The sequence below is a fragment of the Eutrigla gurnardus genome (assembly GCF_963514095.1).
Source record: "Eutrigla gurnardus genome assembly, chromosome: 6".
NCBI classification, from domain to species: Eukaryota; Metazoa; Chordata; class Actinopteri; order Perciformes; family Triglidae; genus Eutrigla; species Eutrigla gurnardus.
Window position 1 is genome coordinate 19,176,758 of NC_139920.1, and position 6,308 is coordinate 19,183,065.

Sequence of the window (6,308 nt, forward strand, 5' to 3'; positions counted from 1 at the left end):
GCATTCTAACTTATTACAACTATGTTACAGTAACATCCCTCTGAATGTTTGACCTGATCATATACACACACAGGTTTACATGTCTATTAAGGGGAAGTTTCCACACCTGACGTGTTTGATTGTAATTAGAGTCTTAGAGTATGTGTATTAATATTCAATGAGTGTTTTACCTCTTGAGAGACCCTGACACATTTCATCAGGGCTGCACTGACTGCTGGATACTGAGCTATGGGGAGACAAGAACCATCAAAGGACAGTGAAAAAAGCTAGTTGAACTTTGGAAATCAAGATTTCAAAATGCCAGCCAGGAGTGTTCAAACTCTGATAAAGAAGTGGAAATGAGTGGTTCTGATGATACCAAGCCACGGTCAGTTTGATTTCAGCCACAATTACTAGGAACACTGGTCGGGATGCAAAGAAAAAGCCACAAGCGACTTCAGCTGAAATACAGGCTTCTCTACAGAACTGTGCTGTGGCTGCTTGAAGATGCACAATGACGAGGGACTTGAACATGGGTAGCAAACTTTTGAACAGGGTACATCTCATTTTCTTTATTGTTTAATGATTGTGCTATTGTTCCATGCCAGATAGTTGAATTTGAATCCCATTTAAAATAAAAGAAATGTTTTGCTTATCACTCATGTTTTCTTTAGAGAATGGTACACAGCTTATACATTCTACCAGGGTATTTAAACGTATAAGCACAACTGTATGATAGACAGTGACCCTGTATCAAGTAGTTTAGATTTGTAAGTAAACTCTTCATGTTTGACAACCTAATCACATACCTGTGGCTCAGAGGGAGTGTGTGGACTGCATGTGACTACTAAACTACATAGTTAAGCCTGGGAGCAGTGCAGCTGGAGGCCTAGCAGCCATGGTGCTGAGCTTTGATGTGGGGATGGTGAGAAGGCTGTGGATGGAGGGGGGTGGGGGCAGACAGAACAGCATTACAGTAGTCCAGACGGGATGAGACGAATGCGTGGACCAGGATTTCAGTGCTGAATTGACACAGGGATCGGTTGAGTCTGGAAATTTTGTGGAGGTGGAAGAAAGCAGTCCGAGTAGCATTTTTTTATGTGATGTGTGAAGGAGAGGGTGCTTTCGAGAATTTACTGAGGCTTTTTGACTTGGCTGGAGAGGGGCTCTGGGAAAACGTCAATGACGATGCTTGGAGCAGTGATGTTATGGGCTTTGGAGGTGGTGGTTTAGGAGCCGACGAACAAGACCTCGGTTTTACTGCCATTGAGCTTTAGGAAGCTTCTGTTCATCCAGCTGCTGATGTCCTGGAGCCAGGTGGCGAGGGAGGAAGGGGAGTGGTGGGTTTGGAAGAGATGTACACCTGAGTGTCATCAGCATAGCAGTGAACATGAACACCACAGTGATGGAGGATTGTGCCCAGTGGAAGGAGGTAGATGATGAATAAAAGCTGACCCAGTATGGACCCTGGGAGAAACAGCCGCATATCTTGACCTGTGGTTCATCAGTTGAAGATACTGTTGCCTGTCAGTGAGACAGGACGTGAACCATGAGAGTGCAACACCAGATGGTGGCTGTGAGGTCAATTAGGATGGTGAGTAATCCAGAGTCAGCTGCACGGAAGACGGATTGGTGATTTTAACCAGGGCTGTTTCAGTGCTCTGTTTGGGCTGGAAACCAGATTGGAAGGGTTCGGGGAGGTTGTTTGAGTCAAGGTGGGACTGAAGTTTGTAGTTTGAAATGACTAACCGACAAAGTTAGGTTGAGACACCTTAACTACATAGTTGGGTTGAGACGATGAAACTATATAGCTTGAGACGACTAAACGACATAGTTAGGTTGAAACCACTAAACTACATAGTTAGGTTTAGACGACTAAACTACAAATGTTGTGATGACTAAACTACATAGTTAGGTTGAGACGATTAAACTACATATGTTGTGATGACTAAACTACATACGTTGTGATGACTAAACTACATAGTTAGGTTGAGACGACTAAACTACATACGTTGTGATGACTAAACTACATAGTTAGGTTGAGACGATTAAACTACATACGTTGTGATGACTAAATTACATAGTTAGGTGGAGACGACTAAACTACATACGTTGTGATGACTAAACTACATAGTTAATTTGAGAGGACTAAACTTGTTAAGTTTAATATAAAACATGTTGACTATGGGGTTGAAACAATTAAACTGCTTGGTTCTAACGAAACATCAGGCTCCTGGCTCCAGTCCTGTCCTTCTACACACAGACAAGTACAATTTTTATTTTGAAAGTTTAAATCCATCCTGAGGTTCAATGAATATATAGTGCTTTATTTTGAAAATCAATCTTCATCTGAGGTTCTTATTCGGATAAGGTTATTCTATGGGGCTTTTATTAACACAGCCCTGTCCTCATTTCCTGTTAAGATACAGTTACTGTCTCAGGCTTTTATTTTTACAAACATGATCCAACCCATTCTCCTGTTTACATAATGTTTATTTTGAAAAATATGCCCCATCCTGAGCTTCCAGTTAGGATCGTTATTCTATTGGGCTTTAATTAAAATAACCTGAGTTTTCTGTTAAGACAAAGTTGCTGTCTGGGCTGTTATTTGGAAAATCTAGGTCAATCCCAAGTCTCCTGTGAACATAAAATAAGAGCTGGTGCTTTTATTATGGAATTTTAAGTGGAATCCTCCCGGGTTAGGGTCTGGCTGTGCTTTCTTGTCCGGCAGTGTCCGCTGACCACAGAAGTACTATAAGATCACAAGAACACGACAGGACTATAACAACAATACTACAGAAGCACCACAAAAAACTTCAGCAGTTACGCAGAAATACTCCAACACTATCACAGAAACACTACAGGAGTATCACAGAATAACTAAAGGAGTATCACAGAAATACTACAGGAGTATGACAGAAATACTACAGGAGTAAACCAGTAATACTAGAGGAACTTCATTCCAGTACCACTACGATTTGCCGGCAGTATTTTTCTTGGGGAGAATCCAGCTCATTTCCTACACAAAGTTTTGATTCGTCATCGTCAAACATCACAAGTGAGAGCAGAGAACCGTTACATAACACTCACACACTCTCTCTCTCTACATACACACACACACTCACACACACTCTCTCTCTACACACACACACACACTATCTCTCTCTACACACACACACACTCTCTCTACACGCACACTCTCTCTCTCTACATACACATACACACACACACACACAGACACACTATCCTATGAACCAAATATTCTTGACAAAAAGTGAAAGAAATTAAATCAAGATTAATGAGAAAAACAAAAACATTCAAACTATTTGATGCTGAGAAGACAGCTGAGTTCCACAACCAGGACCACACCAGAACTGGTAGGGCACCGACTGGTACCCTAACACCAGAACTGGCTTGGCATCAACTGGGACCTTAACACCAGAACTGGCTTGGCATCAACCGGGACCCCCACACCGGAACTGGCTTGGCATCAACCGGGACCCCCACACCGGAACTGGCTTGGAAGTGGCTGGGACACCCCCACAGGAGACGTGTACTGGGGACCACAACCACAGGAGACCTCTGCTGGGGACCACAACCACAGGAGACGTCTACTGGGGACCACAATCACAGGAGACATCTGCTGTGGAACACTATCACAGGAGACATCGGCTGGAGACCACAACGACAGGAGACATCTGATGGGGCCCACAACCACAAGAGACATCTGATGGGGGACACTATCACAGGAGACGTCTGCTGGGGACCAAAACTATAGGAGACATCTGCTGGGGACCACAAACACGAGAGATCTGCTGGCGATTGCAAACATAAGACAAAATCATGACATCAACCCACTTTCTTAATTGATTAATAAAAGGCTGACATTGGTGGTTCAACTTATTCAATTTCAATTAAATTTTATTTATATAGCCCTATATCACAAATTTGCCTCAGAGGGCTTTACCATCTTTACAGAGTACAACATTATCTATCCTGGACCCTCCATCGACAAAGGCAGCGATGGCCGAACCTTTTTTGATTGTGGGCCAAATAGAGACAAATATAAGGAGTCATAGGATTAAATAATATTATGTTTTCAATCCGTTACACTGCAAGAAAAACAGTTTTCGGACCAGAAATCTCCTGTAAATTAAATGTTCTATCAAAATAATTACATGACATTACTGAACAGTAACCAGATGACGACTTTTGTCATTTAGTTAATGTGCTTCACCTGTCTCTAGTTTGCGCTGTATGTTTAAGTCGCCCTTTTCGTGTCTTTGTTCAGTCTCACCTGCAATTTCCTGATATTAAACTCGGATAAGACGGAAGTTATTGTACTTGGGCCTAAACTCCTCTGATGCTCGCTGTCTAAAGATATAGCTACTATTGACGGGATTGCCATTGCCTCAAATACCTTGGAGTTTGAGGTAAGTCCTCACTTACAAGGCTCTTAATGGTCAGGCAGCATCATATCTTAAATAGCTCATTAAACCCTACAGTCCTACTAGAGCACTACGCTCTCAGAATACAGGGTTACTTGTAGTTCCAAAAGTCTCCAAAAGTAGAGCGGGTGCCAGAGCTTTCAGCAATAAAGCTCCTCTTCTGTGGAACCATCTTCCAGTTCTGGTTTGGGAGGCAATGTTCCCACATTTAAGAGTATAGGCTTAAAACGTACCTCTTGGACAATGCCTATAAATACTTAGAGCTGGCTCAGGTTTGCCTTGAACCAGCTCTTAGTTAGTTATGCTGCTATATGCTGTATGCTGCATGAACTCTGAAAATCATGAGCGTATTCTAGTCGTGCTCAATGTGTAAAATGCCCTGAGATAACTTCTGTTGTGATATGACACTATAAATAAAATTGAATTGAATGATGATCTGGGGGCCTCGGGAAGAGTAGAATCAGGCAGGTTCGTCTTTCTGAAGGACGCTTAAATCAAGCCACATTCAAGGTGATCCTGGAAGACAAGCTGCTTCCCTCTGCTCTGAAAATGATCCCCAACCCTCAGGATTGGTTCTTCCAGCAGGAAAATGCTCCATGCCACACTGCCAGGTCCATCAAGGTGTGGAAGGATTTAGACCCTGTCATGGCCAGCCCAATTTCCAGACCTGAACCCCACTGAAAACCTCCGGAACGAGACCAAGAGGAAGATTGGTGGTCATAAGCCATCAAACAAAGCCAGGCTGATAGTGACATAAAGTCACCCAGGAGCAATGAGAGACTGGTGGAGAGATGCCAAGATGCATGAAAGCTGGGATTAAAAAAATCAGGGTTATTCCACCAAATATTGATTTCTGAACTCTTCACATATTTAGTAGTATTGTAGTATTGTATTATGAACTTGTCATTTTCTGAAAATAAATGTCAATATTTTTATTTGGATTTTGGAAGAATTGTTTATAGAATGAAGCAAAAATGTTAATTTTACTTGAATAAATAGTAAAACCAGAGAAAGTGATAATTTTGCGGGGGTCTCTTAATTTTTTTCTAGAGCAGTAAAACAACAGACCTGATCAGTGAAGCTGGATACTGTTAATATTTTTTATTACACCATTGTACTAGCTAGCTATCACTATAATATAGAACAATCATAATACACAGGAGTTCTCGAGTCTGTTTCTGAGTAGCTCAGGTTCTCAGGTGTTGGATGATGATTATTTTTATACCCGATATTATTTCTAGTCTTCATGGCAGCAGCTGTCAGCTGAACCTTCCTCCTCCTCCTCCTCAGCCTTATTACCCAGCAGCCCCCTCTCCGAGGACGTCCTATCTCTGACATGAAGACATTGAACAGCTGCAGGTGTAGAATCATAACTCTTCAATAATCATCATGTTGAATAATTAAAAACCGGATGAGTCACTGATCATCACTGTTCTCTCTTTGTATTGGCTCATCCAATTTTAAAATCTCCATGTTTTATTTGTCATCTTATGTCATACATGATGTCAAACCCAGATTCTCAGGCTGACTGAATGGTTACCATGGAGACTGACTGAATGGTAGCCATGGATACAATTAATTTGTTGTTCAGGTCTGATGCCGCGTTCACGTCACATTGTACAGCATAAATTTACACGCAGCCAAAGTCTGATGTTTAAATCAGAGTTGACGTCGACAAACAAAACATCCACTGATAAACGATTCAAAATCTGATTGTATGGCATGTTGAGTCGATTAATATTAACAATGGATTCATTAATTTGTATAATTACAGGATGTACTATATGGATTATGGGATTATTAACACTGCAGTTACCTTTAAACTCTTCAGTTGAAGTATAAATATAGAATTTACTGTATGGATTATGGGATCATTTACAT